This window comes from Sturnira hondurensis, unplaced genomic scaffold (assembly GCF_014824575.4).
Source record: "Sturnira hondurensis isolate 20B ecotype Veracruz unplaced genomic scaffold, ASM1482457v3 Scaffold0025370, whole genome shotgun sequence".
NCBI lineage: Eukaryota > Metazoa > Chordata > Mammalia > Chiroptera > Phyllostomidae > Sturnira > Sturnira hondurensis.
The window spans coordinates 16,997,370-17,010,737 of record NW_028098001.1 but is presented as its reverse complement, the minus strand read 5'-3'; the positions used below and the strand labels follow the sequence as shown (position 1 = coordinate 17,010,737).

The following is a 13,368-nucleotide window of genomic DNA, read 5'->3' as shown; positions in this document are numbered from 1 at the left end:
GAGTGCCCATAAGACTATCAGCTTATTTCTCTAAGAAAACTTTCAGGCAAGAAGGGGAGAGAAAGAAGTATTTGAAGTCATGAAAGGCAAGTATCTACATACAAGATGACTATATCCAGCAAAGCTATCATTTGGAATAAAAGAGCAGATAAAGTGCTTCTCAGATAAGGTCAAGTTAAAAGAGTTTGTCATCACTAAGTCCTTCTTCTATGAAATGTTAAAGAAACTTTTCTAAGAAACTGAAGAAAATGTAAAAATATGAACAGTAACTATCACCAAATGAACCAAAAAAAAAACAAAACAATGAAAACAAAATGAAACAAACAACTAGAACAGGAACAGAAGCAGAGAAATGGATACCACATGGAGGGTTTTCAGTGGTGAGGGAGTGGGAAGGAATATGGGGGAAGGTACAAGGAATAATAAACATAACTGGCAGGCATAAAATAAACAGAGAGAGGTAAAAATGTTACAGGAAACAGAGAATTCAAAGAACTTATATTTACAACCCAAGGACATGCTCTTAGGAGGAGGAATGCTGGAGGGTTGGGAATGCAGGGTGGATGGGGTGATAAAGGGGGAAATCTTGGGAAAACTGTAATAGCATAATCAATAAAATATACTTTAGTTTTGTTTGAATCAAAGGATTGAAAGTACATACAGGTATATACAGTATGTTTCTTACTCTCAATGCAGCGAATCTAGCAATCAGTGATAAAACATAATTAGAAAGCTATTATTTTTAACAATTATAAAATACACTTCTAAATATCCCACAAATTAAAGTACAGTCTCAGTTAAAACATAATTTGAACTGAATGATAGTAAAAATAGTACATAAAAACAGTCTGGTAAGTTGTACAGCAAATCCACACATTAGGGAGAAAACCTGAAAATTCACAAATTTTGCATCATGTTACAAACCCAGAATAATAAATTAAATCCAGATAAAGTGGAAGAATGAAAACATGCTGAAAGGGTATATACTTTCTTTTATTAGATAATTTTTATTGTTATTCTATTACAGTTTCCCAATTTTTCCCCTTTGCCCTCCTCTGCCCATCCTACCCTACACCTTCTCCCCCCTTCATTTAGAAGCATATATACTTAATGTAATAGCAATAATTATCTGTTTGGGTAGGACTTTCCATTAATTTTATTTTTCTGTATAATTTAAGTAAGAGGCAATAAAAAAGCTATGTCAGTTTGGGCTTAAAAAGTATTAGAGGGAAACATGGCATAATTTAAAAATAATAATAATCTAGTCTGTTGTGGTGACAACACCAGAGGACTTTTAGTTGCTTGCCCAGCCAGATCTCCTCGTTCTGAGGGGCTCCTTTTCCAATTTTCACTTGTTCATATGCAAATGCAGCTGAGCAAAAAGGAAATGAAAAGTCTAGACCAGAAGTCATGTAGATGAGCAGAGAAGCCACGAGCAGCACAGCCAGAGAGGGACTTTGCCCCAGGACTGCCTCACTTTAGGGCCTCCTCACAGGCCTGATGCTATATAACTAGGAAGCAGCACTATTAAGTTGCTACACAGTGTGCTGCTTCATAATTTACCTATAACAATAGTGAGCTTCTTAACAACCCTTCTGTGCTCACAGCCATTCTGTATTAAAATTGAGGTCCTTGCACTAAACTTTCCTTCTTCAACACACTCCAACTTTGGGATTCATCTTGACATTGAATTGGAGCCAATGGCTATAAATTTATAGACATGCACATGGATCCCACACACAAACTCAGGATATGAAGCCACACCCAAAGAGACCCCAGATGTGAGACATATCTGAATAGATTCAAACCCAGGCCACAGACCTGAGAGACAGGACCCAGAACCATAACCAAGACCCCACAGCTAGACAACAAAGTTGGAGGTGGACAAGGAAGCCTATTTGCCAGATACCAGACATAGAAGCTGAACCACACTTTTCAAGGCTTATAATATTAATAGTCTTTCTATAAATGATCTTAGATCAAATACATAAATATAAAATTCATTGTTTTGATAATAAATGGTTTTCATCTCTCAAACAATAACTGTGTGGCACAGTATATTTTGAACTATGAAAATGTTGCTGCTGGAATAGTGCTTTGGATGCAAATTGGATACTTTGGATTGTCAAGCTGCTATTCCAATAAGGAAGGCAGCATGGGCAACTGGATGTAATTAGGGTGTGAAGAATTTTTGTTGAGTCATTTTTAAATGCATATATGTATATATGGCAAACTACTTCCCATTCATTCTTTTATCTACAAGAAATATTTATAGATAGGTTTATTGTAAGTAAAGGAGAAAACAAATGAAACAACATTCCAAATGATAAAAAGGAAAGCAAGTTTTCTCCTGCACATTGCCCAGAGCCCAATCCCTGTGACTAGTCCCTGAGTCTCCTTTCAGCATATGTCTTCTGCATGGGTTCTTTTTAAACACAATTTGTTGTACAGGATACTTTTTTCACACAACAATACTTAGAAACTATTCTCTGTTCAATCCATTAGAACCACCTTACTAGGCCTTATTTCTTTCACAAAATATCATATATTATCACCCATTTTAATGTTCTACAGTATTTCAGTGTGAACAAACTATAATTTAACAAATTATCTTGTACTTAAAACTTTAAAATTATATGTTATGATATAAGTGTTGGATAAAATATATTAAACATACTTCACTTTATACACAGGGAAGCATAACTAGGGGAGAATTTTTAATGCTTTTTCTTTAATTTCATTTATTGATTTGTAAGAGAGAGAGAGTTAGTTGTTTCAGTTATGTATTCATTGGTTGCTTCTTGTATGTGCCCTGATTGGGCAATGAACTGACCACCTTGGCCTATAAGCTGGGCACTCTAACCAACTGAAGTAACAGGCTAGGGCTACTAGGGGGAAATTTTGAAAAGTGGAATTTCTGGATCAGAGGGTAGGAAAATGTTATTTCTGTGTCGCTGTTCTCAAAATGATCATCAGAGTGTCTACACCAAAGAACCCTTCCCTGAATCTTTCAGAGCAAGGACACTGCACCTGCTTCCTCATCAGCCTCAGAGATTTCAGTAGTCCTCTGAATCCCCATATGGGCCACTAAATATGTTAACCTTAAAAATATAGCAGTCAGTTATTTTACCAGCACATAAGGGGTTTGTTCAGAAACAGTTAAAAAAAAGTGCAATTTAGGACAAGCAAGCTGTAGCAGAAGATAGGCAAGCTCCACAAGTAAAGGAGGGGACTGTTATTTTACAGGGAGAAAGGAGGAAGTTGGGGGGGTCACTTCACATGAAAGTACACTGGAGGAAAGTGTCAGTTCAGGGTGAAGATAGTTTCTCTCTGGCTGAGTTACTGGGGAGTCAATTTCTCCTGGGAGCACATAGTACAACTTCATGTTGGGGCCTGTGACAGACAATTTTTTTCTGTAATTGACCCCAGGTAATGCTATGTAGAGCACCCCACTGACTCCCAACTCCACTTTAGTGAGGTTTCTATTTATGAAGTTTCATAGTAATAATTAGTTAGTTGGCTTATTTCCAGTCCATGGAAATCAAGTTATATTTATGTGCTCAAAACGAGTTAAGGACCAAACACGCTCTTGCCACTTTATCCCATGAAAGCCCATAGCAGCTACCCTGCTCTGTGGACCCCTGTCCTTAAAATTGATATGTTATTTTTATGTAAAATAAAAATATTTTAGGTTTCCTCAGTATTTTTAAATTTTATTTAGTTTTGTTTGGTTTTATCTTGTCTTCCTATTTCTGAAATGTTTTTAGACCTGAGTTGCTTTAACATACCTATTACTCATAACATCACTTCTTTGAGAATTCTCCCAGTGTTTATCCAGTATACTTATTATTTGCTGTGTTTAAGTGTTTGAACCCTCTGGAACTTATTTTGTGTCTGTGAATTGTGTGGTCAGAATTTACTGACTTAAGTTTCCATGGAATGCAACGTGGTCTTGACCGCATCCTCACTGGTTATGCAGCTTTTGCTGAAAGCGGGTTTTACAAGGGAGGGCATGGGCAGGCCTAGACAAAAGTTGGGGATCTCAACTACAGTCTGGTGGAACAAAGATACTTGTCAGGTGGCAGGAGGCCTACGTTCACCCTAATGACCTGCTGGGGCTCAGGGTTCCCAGCTCCTGACTGCGGATCCCTCACCAGCCACTGGAAAACAAGCCACTGAAAGCGCCAAGCCACAGTTTTCACTGCAGGCTGCGAGATGAGTGCTTGCCAGGTCCAGAGCAGCCAATCTCCACGTGGTGGGGCGGGTCTTCCTCTGGCAAGTCCCCAACCTAGGAATAGCAGATTGGCTCTGCCCGGCCACTCTGCCCTGCCCTTTCAGCTTCTTCTGATGTCTCATTGGCGAGCAGGACCCTGGGATTCCAGCACTGATTGGTGGCTTGCACCCACGTGCCTATCCAGGTAGGAACCTCACCCCCTGTGCCTGCACTCCTCCCAAGGACTGGAAGCCCAGGACCCAGGAGAGGATGCTCCACTGAGGTGGGCAGCATGGCAAAGGTCCCGAAAGACTTGACAGGTAAGCAGGAAGCCTTGCCATCTGGAACCCTTAGCCCAAGACCTTCAAAGTCCAGCCAAGGAGACCCCAGATGCCGCCCTCATCCTGAGGGGCCCCAAACCCTATCAGTATGAAGGGGTACACCTGTGCTAACCTGGAGGACCCCACATCTCCTAATCCCCCAATGCTTATACCCACAAGCAGCCTGAAAACCCCAGTTCCCCTCAGCTTGGGGCACCCTACCTACAGCTTGGCCAAAAAGACCAAATCTACCCAAACTCAGAGATGTTGGATGCCATTGTCCTGGAAACTAATTCAATGGTGGGGAATCTGAAGCGCCTATATGAGATGCCCCAAATCTCCTCAGCTGCAGAAGTCTTAACCTTCTCATCCAGGCATTCTAAGTGTCCTTAGCCTGGAAGATGCCAGATCTTGTCCTGAGAGACTGCTGGATCTCCAGATCTCTGCTGGAGACTGTGCCTTTATCACGTGCAGGTTTCTCCAGAACCCCGGGTGCAACTCTGAGCTTTTCCATAAGAAAAGTGTGTTTCCTGGTGGGCCTGGTGCCACCACAGGCCTGCTGGGCAGACAGGGCCTCCCCAGACTCCCAGGCCATGGCCTGCGGAGCTTGCGCTGAGGTGGTGTATGGGAGGAAGGGCAGGAGGAAGGGCACCCCCCATGGGCTGGTCTGCAGGCTGCAAGGTCCCGACCCATCCAGGGTCCTTCTCCTGCAGGGTTCCTGCATCCCACTCTCCAGGTGCCCTACCAACTTGGAGAAAGGTGTTTGGCCCTCTCAGTTTCTTCTCCTTCCGTAGGTGCCTTGGGCTTGGGTCTGGACAGCATGAACCCCGGTGTTTCCACTCTCCTCTGCAGGCTGAAGAAGCTTTGAAAGATGCTTCCCTCTATTCTCCAGGAGGAGTGGGAAGAGGTAGGAGACTGGGAGAAAGGCTAGTACAGGAATGTGAAGAGGAACTTCGACATGCTCATCAGCCTAGGTAGTATACAGGTGCTGGGCCCAGGAGCCTGGTGAACCCCATAGGCTGCTAGGCTGGCTCTGACTCAGGTGGCTCCATCCACCTGCAGCTTCCTCCTGCATGGACATGGATTAGGGGAAATTTGCTCCTTCCTGTCAGACCAGGGCTGGCGCTGACAGTGCAGCACTTACATCAACTCCTTTTAGACTCTCCCATCCCACTGGAGCCAATCACAGGGGCTTCCTGGTGCTTGTTCCTCCTCCAAGCTCTTTGCTTTCAGGACAAAGGTTTTACCTCTTTCCAGGTCTCAGGGCCCCTTGACCAGCTTTCATGTATCACAGCAGGCAGGCCACTGAGCTTCAGGAAGAGGACCCTGAGGACTCTGATAAAGAATGGACTCCAAGGCAGCAATGTGAGAGGCAGGAGGAACCAGAGCTGCCCTCCTGACATGGACCTGGTTTAGGCCAGGGAACAGGGTTTCAGTTAACCAGAGGACAGGGTTTGCTTGTCCAGCAAACAAGCAACATGCAAAACAGTGTATCATACAGTGAGGGTTTATTCCTGTAAATTTTCAAGTGTGCAAAATAATCATATATAACTATAGATACATTAATAAGCAGTAAATGTATAAGTACATACAAGTGAATACGAAATAACTAATTCAAAAGAGTTGTCATTGCAAGAGGGAGGCAGGTCTGGCTGGCGAAGAGTGTTCCATCATCTGGCTGCACAATGGCCTGAATAGAGACAGATGGGGAACAGTATTAACCATGGTGATTACAGGAGTTGGGGGGAGGGCCAGGATAGGGAGTGGTTGATCACTGTATCATTTCCTGATGTTGGCCATGGTGTCATTCCATCTAGTATCATGAGTGTTCCGTTGGTAGGGTCAGTCCACTTTCATGGGTCAGGGGAAGAAACACAGCTGAAGTCAAGAGGTGATCTTTAACTTGACCGGAATTCTGTTTCAGTGGTCAACAGACTGTTGATGCTGACTAAAGTCTAATGATTAAGGAAGGGTGTGGATGGCCAGTATGTATACATGTGGGAGGATACCAGAGAAAAAAGATGAGGTGGTTGGTGACTTTAGCTCAGACAAGGCCAGTTTGAATGAAGAAAACAGGAAGGAGAAAGGGTTATATTAAAGACATGGAGTTTCTGTGCAGTTACTTTTATCACATTTTTGTCAGGAGAGGCCAATTTATTTTTTAATAAATGTAATAAATGTTTTAGGAACATGGGAGGAAGCATAGATGGCACTTTGTCTATTTTTTATCATTCTAATGAAATTAGTTGATGGCCCAAATAGAAGCCCAGGCCTTAATGATAGATACCTCAGAAAACATTTCTAATCATTCTTGGATTGTTCTCTGACTACTCTCATTCAGAGTTCTGAGTACCTAATAAGAATCTTCACATTTTGGAAGCATTTACCAACCAAAACACTAAATTCTCGTCATCTTTTAGTCAGACTTTCTTGGGTGGCCTTCAGAAGGGAACAGAGTAAACACCAGATGGTATTTCCCAAGTCCTGTTGACAAGAAATTTTTCCTCATGGATAGAAATGCGAGTAAGAGTAGGAAACTTTAGAAAGTATCATAGGAACTGCTGCCTTCCTTTCCTGGTCTCTTGAACACATTGTCCGATATTATCATCCTTTTTTTTTTTTTTTTTGTAGGGAACCACTTCATGGGACATGGAAACATAGTTCAGCACCCACGTGGAAATCCAGTAAGGGGTGAGTCAGCATGCAGGACCACACCCATAAAGAAGTTCTCCAATGGGAAATCAAGCCTGCATTATACTTAGGCTGCTTTGTGACTTGCTGCATTACCTTTAAAGTAACTTCCTGAAGTCTGTGCTAATTCTCCTAAGGATTGAAATGTAACCAGACCTGCTACTCTTGTCATTCCCTTGCATTTGCAACTTTTTTCAATAGACTGAATTTAGGAGTTTGGGTCATGGCAGCCCTTGGGTTCCCCTTTGTCTTAATCCTTATTTGTGCTTTATAATGTACATGGAAGTTTTCTTGTGATTGCATTTGAAAATAGCAAATAGCTGCTTTCCCTGGGGTTGCTAAAAACAGATATGGGTGAGAGATACAAATTTTGACCCAATCCTGTTCTGGAAGATCAACCTGGTACCAACATCCCAGAACTCCTTTAAGGTCACAACCAACTTTTATATACAGATGCTTTCTAGTAACAAAAGGCAAGCCCATTTTCCAAGAGTTATAATGTCATGGGCTAGTGTGGTTGGGAGAAACAACTCTGATAACAGGTTCCCCAATGCTGGGTCTCTCCCACCACATACTACTATATAGTTTTTGAGGCTGAGCTGGAACTTTTTAGGCTTAGCAAATATTTTCCAGCTAGATCCCCAATTCTCTACTATAAAAGGACTTTTGGGGAGAAAATCAATGGTGGCATTCGGTCCTCTGCATAAAGACCAAAAGACTGAATCTTTATGGTTAGTGTCTAAGGTACAAGGAGGAGCAAGAGGGGGATTAGAAGTATGGTAAACCCCTTCGTGGGTATGTAGGCCAACTGTGGCCACCATGAAAAGCTGCATTGTTCTTTGCTTGCAGCGTAAAGTTGTTCCTTTACAGGAAAGCACAAAGTGATAAGAAGAACAGAGAAACAAACTGGTAAATGTTCAGCAACATAAACAGTATTTTTGGTACCAGTAACCAGTGTTTATTTTCTTCTAGTGGGCCATCAGGGAGCATCCACACTCCTCCAGTCCACTAAGTATCCTTAGTGGAAAAGGGAGGCTCAACATTCCATCAGGTATGTAACTTAAATACTGGTGGATCAGTAATGTGGCCCCAACAGATATGAGGAATTATCTTTAGTAGCTAGGTCCTGCCCTCCTAGGCAAAGTATAATAGCAATTAAAAGCAAAGTTCTGGCTGAATTGGCTGACAGTACTGCTAGGTAAGGGATAAACCTGTTTTCTGGGGTGTCTTCTACCCTTGTTTCATCAAAAATTTTCTCATCTCTAGCATTAAGAGCCTTGTTGTCTCCCTGTGTAATGGGGGCATGCCCAAAGGGAACACTATGGGGGCATCAGGAGGGTTGGAGCCCACTGCAGAAGGTGTCTGAGCCTTAGGCCCTGTCGTCGGGGCAGGCCCCATCCTCTTCTGTTGGCAGACCCAGACCTGTGTGTGATGCCGTGGGTGTCTGGTGTCCTTCTGGTTGTTCAATGTTGGCTGGGCCATCTGGTCTGTCAGTTGATTGGTTTTTGCCTGCAGACAGTGGAGTTTGATGTCTGTCTCACTCATGATAAGGCTTCACTTTTTGCTGGTAGCCAGACAGGACCTGTATGAATGGAAACACATGCATACCCTCTTCCCCATCTTAAGAGATCTATAGGGCCCTGCCAAGATCCATCTCCCAGTCTCTATATAAAACCCGAGGATAAGGTTTTGGCACTTTTGTCTGAAAATGTTTCTTAATTGGAGTACAAAGTGATTCATCACCATTCAGAAAATTACAGGTAAACATGACTAATATAATCAAATTTTGGGGGCGGGACTCATGGATCCCCCTTTTTGTTTTTTAAGATTTTTAAAGGTATGATGAACCCATTCTACAATTGCATGGCCAGCTGGATTGCAAGGTATTCCTGTTTTTTGCTGGATATTCCAATGCTGAAGGAAGGCCTGAGTAGAATGGGCAAGGTATCCAGGGCCACCATCAGTTTTAATTTGCTGAGGCCATCCTAAATGATTAAAGGCCTCAAGCCAATGGGCTTGTATATTTTTTGAAGATTCTCCTGTTAAAGCAGATGCATGAAGAACATCAGAATAAGTATTAATAGAAATATGAATGTACTTGAATTTTCCAAAGGGAGCATAATGAGTGACATCTGTTTGCCAAATTATTTGAGAACTTACTCCTTGAGGATTAATTCCCATTGATGGAGGTGCCTTAGTAAGGACTTGGCAGTCAGGGCATTCTTTAATGATTTGTTAAGCTTGGAAGTGAGGGGTATTAAGTTGCTTTCAGAGTGCCTGGCCGTTTTGATGAAAAAACTGATGAAAAGCTGCTGCTTCCTAGAACCCAGTAAGGACACTGACTAAAGCATCTGCCTTATTGTTACCATCCACTAGGGGGGCTAGGCAGGCCCTAATGCGATCAAATACGGGTAATAAAGAGGGGATGTTCCTGTTTGTCAAGAAGGAACTGTAGGGTCAGAAGTAAACTTAGTAGATTGGGATCAGTAAGATTGGGATCTTTCTTAATGCCTGATCTAGATGCAGAATAGTATAAACAGTATATCCTGAGTCACAGGCTATATTTAAAGGTTCTTGGGGCCATTCTCGCAGAGCCATGATTGCAGTGAAAAGCTCAGACCTTTGAGTAGAGGAATGTCCTGAAGACACAGGATTTCTCCATTTTTTTCCCTTCTTACCAGGCAGTAGCAGCCCATCCAGTTTTTCTGAACCCATCAAGAAACAGTTTTTGCTCCAGTTATTGGCAGTGGGCTGATTTTTTCTGTTAGCCTTATTTGAAGAAAAGAAATGTTTTGAAGCAATTTATCTGAGGACATATTAATTTCTAGTCTTCCTACAAAGTCAGCTATGTCACACTGAAATTCTAAAGACTGAGCTGTTAAGTGTTGTAAGTACACCTGAGTTAATGGGACACGGATAAAGGCAGGATCATAATCAAATAACTGCTGTGTTCACTCATGTCCTCTCATAATAAGGTGGTGTAATGCAGTTACATAGGTGGTGATAGTGTGTTGTGGCTGATGGTACAGGAAAAGTCACTCTATCATAGCTAAGTGGGGTGATAATTATCCTATAAGACTTGTTGGGGTGTCCAAAGTTGGGAAGCAAAAAAGCCAGACAGGAGACTGAGGATTAATTCTAGTTAGTTGTCATTGCTGTATATGTTAATTCACTATAGTTAATTCTTGTAGAGCTTCAGGGGATAATTTTCTGGGGAAATTGAGATCAGCGTCCCCTTTAAGGATATTATATAAATGAGTTAATCGTTGGGTCGCGCCCAGTTGATTGCTCCCAAGAGTTGTTGGAAGAGATTAAGAGTCAAATCCTTGGGCGAATTAATTTGAAGGACTTGAGGCTGGGTTATCTTATTAAAAAGGATGTAGCCTAAATATTTCCAAGGCTCTGAATGCTAGATTTTTTTCTGGAGCAATTACTGGTCCAGCAGAGGCCACAGAGCTTTTAAGAAAGGAATATCTTTTTTTTGCTAGAATATCTTGTGAGGGAGCTGCGATCAGGATATCATCCATATAACGATAGATAATTGGATTAGGGAATTGATTTCTCACTGGTTGAATGGCCATATGAATGAAATGCTGGCAGATGGACTGTTAAGCAATCCTTGAGGTAAAACTTTCCATTGAAATTGCTGTGAAGGCTGAGAATTATTAACAACTGGGAGGGAAAATGCAAAGCGCCCCCAATCTTTCTCTGCTAAAGGGATTGCAAAGAAACAATCCTTTAGGTCAATAACTAACAGTGGCCTGTCTTTGGGAATGCAAGCTGGATTAGGGACACCCAGTTGTAGGGGGCCACAGTTTGGAAGGATTCATTGATGTTTTTTTAAGTCATGAATAAGTCTTCACTTGCCAGATTTCTTTGGTACAACAAAAATAGGCATATTCCAAGGGCTTTTAGAGGGTTCAATATGACCTGTTTCTAACTGTTGTTTAATTAAGAAGTAGGTCTGTTCAAGTTGCTCTCCTTTAAGAAGCCACTGGTCAATCCATACCAGCATGTTGAGAACCAGGTAAGCAGCAGGAGAGTTATGTGAGCAGTGGCCACTAGGGAAAAGGGAGTAGGGAGATCTGCATTCCCCACTGACTGAGGAGATCAAGGCCCCAAATATTAAGGGACATAGGCAAAACATATGGTCGAACTTTCCCTATCTGCCCTTCTGGCCCATAACATCTAAGAGACCACATACTGACTTGTGGTTGAGAAACTCCTCCAATGCCTGTGACAGACATTCTGCCATCTGTTAAAGGCCATTTTGGAGGCCAAAACTGATTTGAGATAACAGAGATGTCTGCTCTCATATCTATGAGGCTGTGAAAGGCTTTACCCTTTATCTTTACTCATAAGATTTTGTTTATTTAATTTAATTGACTCTGTCCAAAAAACTGATTGATTGTTTGTACTACCAAAACTTTCTTCCCCCTTCACTGCATTTTGAGTCTTTGAGGCTACACAGGGGAGTAGGAGCAGCTGGGCAATGTGTATTTGGGCAGGAATAATATCATAGCCAGATGCTTTAAGTATAATTTTAATTTCCCCTTGATAGTCGGAGTCAATGACTCCCAGCTGAACAAAAATGCCTTTCATAGTAATACTGGATCTTCCTAGGATTAGACCAACTGTTCCTTGGGGTAAAGGTCCCCAGACACCGGTGGGAGCTATAGTTATTTGATACTGTTATTTTAAGATGAGCTTGTTGGTGGTGACCAAGTCCAGCCCTGCGCTTCCATGGTGGCTGCACGAAGGTTGGAAACTGTGCATTTCCTTCAATTCCCTGATATTGACTGCTGTTCTGAAAGCTTCGATTGGGGTTTGGGATGCTGGAGCGGGTGCCCCCTTGAAAGTTTCCCTGAATGGCTGGCCATTTTTTTCAAATTTAGTGTGGCATTCCTTTTCCCAATGTTTGCCTTTGCCACAGCATGGACAATCCTTGAGGGGAGTCTTGTCATTACTTATTCCCCTTCTCTGCATGGATGGACAGTCCCTGCACAGGTAACCAGGCAGTTTACAGTGTAATGCCTTGAATCTCCTTTAATTACAGAAGCCAAGAGAGAGGCTTTGTGCTGCTCTGTGCCAACATCTTGGCAGGCCTTGATAAACTCACTGATATCTTTGGCGGTCATCCACAGGGGTCCTATAATGGCCCTGTAGTCCTTGTTAGCATTTTCATAAGCTACCTGGTATAAAAGAGTTTTGGCCACTCTTTCATTATCTGTTCGTCTTTCAATAGCTTCCTGGAGGTGATCAATAAAGTCAATATATGCCTCCATAGCACCCTGATGGATATTGATGAAGGAAGAAGTTTCCCTGGTCTGAGAATCAGGCACGGCCTTCATTGTTCTGAAAGCAATTTGAGCACCTTGACTAAAAGCATGGGGATCAAGCCTGGCTTGATTCAAAGTGATGGCAAACTCCCCAGAACCAAGCAGCATAGGGAGGGTGACAGGGTTATGTATTCGTGCATTTTCAGCCACTTGGGTGCCGTCCCATTCGGAATACTCCAAATGTCATCAGTGAACTGAGCTGGGGTTAAAACCATCCTGGCGAGGAAAATCCAGTCACAAGGGGTCATTTTATAACTATCAGTAGTGGCTTGAAATAGCCCACTAGTATAGGAAAACTGAAGTCCATTTTCCTTAATGCTCTTTTTAAAAACTTTGTAAAGAGAAAAGGGAAGGGGCTTATGGGCCATTCTTAGACCCTCAACTGCAATGGAGAAGGCTGAGAGGGCATGCCAATCCCCAGACTTCGCTGCCTGCTGAAGGCACTGTTGCATAGCCCTGATAGGATATCTGTCTGAATTTTCTTGCTTTCTTGGTGGTGATACATCCTGCAAGGAGGAATGCTCCCAGAGTTGTGATAAGGAGCTATAACTACATGGCAAGCTCTCTGGTGGAGCTGAAGGCAGAGCTTCTATGGCCTGTTCTTCTGTTATATCATATATGACTTCCTCCTCTGAACTAGACTCCTCATTTTCCTCTGTGACTAACTGTTTTCTCAGGCCAAATGGGCATGAGAGCAGCTCTGACTAGTCCCCAAGTTACTAAGTTGTGAGCTCCAATAGATACACCACAATTCTGTAAAGATTTCAACTTGTCACCTGCCTTTTCCCATATTTCAATATCCTAG

The 13,368-nt window shown here is 42.4% G+C and overlaps 1 long non-coding RNA gene across 1 annotated transcript; it reads left to right on the top strand.

The window, feature by feature from the left end:
* The first annotated feature begins 5,370 nt into the window (after nt 1–5,370).
* On the top strand, nt 5,371–7,048 carry LOC118982388 (uncharacterized). Its single transcript, XR_005065529.1, has 3 exons — nt 5,371–5,507; nt 5,791–5,898; nt 6,954–7,048. It is a non-coding gene; the product is annotated as an uncharacterized LOC118982388 (long non-coding RNA).
* Nucleotides 7,049–13,368: the final 6,320 nt, after the last annotated feature.